Genomic DNA, 987 nt, shown 5'->3' on the forward strand with positions numbered 1-987 from the left:
TAACATAAGGAATAAAGAAATAAATAGAATCCAGCAAAGGGGAACTGCACAGGAGGGTATATATGGGGGACAGAACAAAGAACGGTGTAACCAGCTGACAGGGAACAGGTTTGGATAGAAGAAACCAGAAGGCTGCATAAATCCTCAAACTCAACACTATTTAACACATTTTAAATTGAAAAAGCTTCCTGGATGGGAAGTGAAACGTCTTCAAACTTGGACACAAAGTCCAGAGGATTGTGTTTTTTTTACTTTTATGGAATAGTTTGAATAAAAGTAAAAAAGTTCAATTAATGCAATTTATTACACCAGCTTTCAAATCAGTTTATTCAAGTGTAACAAAAACCAAACACTGGAAAAGAGATAAATTCAGCAAAAAGGCTGATTTTATCAGTTAGTTGCACTGGATTTTATTTCGGGGTGTCAGGGGGAGGAGATCTGATTGAAAAACTGTTAGTAATGGATCCTTTTCAATCCCAGTCCTTTTTCCTGGTTTTTGCATGACAGGCATGTTTTGACAGTTCTTTTGTGTTTTTTTTATGATGCCTTAAATATGTTTGCCAAAGCTCAGGAAAAGGCTTTTCGGTTTTGCTTTTAGGTAACGCAGAGATTGCTTAAAGGGATCAGTTCTTGTTAGAACAGCCTAGCGTACAAACTGCCTTAGGATCCGCCTTCAATGATCAACAGAACAAATCTGTTTTATTGAGCAACACGACCAAAAGTTCACAGACATTCATCAGGTTGGATTTATGACAGCACTAATGAACTTCCTGCTTCTGCCATAAGGGTAGGAAAAAAAGTTGGTGTGTGTGTGTGTGTGTGTGTGTGTTTGTGTGTCTAGCCCTCAGAGTGAGGACCATTATGCCAGTTTCACCTTCAGATTGAACCAGTTGTTGCAAAATGAGGACATTTTGCTGGTCTTCACAAGCTATTTTGCAAATGGTTATGTTTAAGGCTACGGTGTCAATTGGGTAAGGGTGATGTATT

This window comes from Cyprinodon variegatus, unplaced genomic scaffold (genome assembly GCF_000732505.1).
Source record: "Cyprinodon variegatus isolate N-32 unplaced genomic scaffold, C_variegatus-1.0 Scaffold1736, whole genome shotgun sequence".
Lineage (NCBI taxonomy): Eukaryota > Metazoa > Chordata > Actinopteri > Cyprinodontiformes > Cyprinodontidae > Cyprinodon > Cyprinodon variegatus.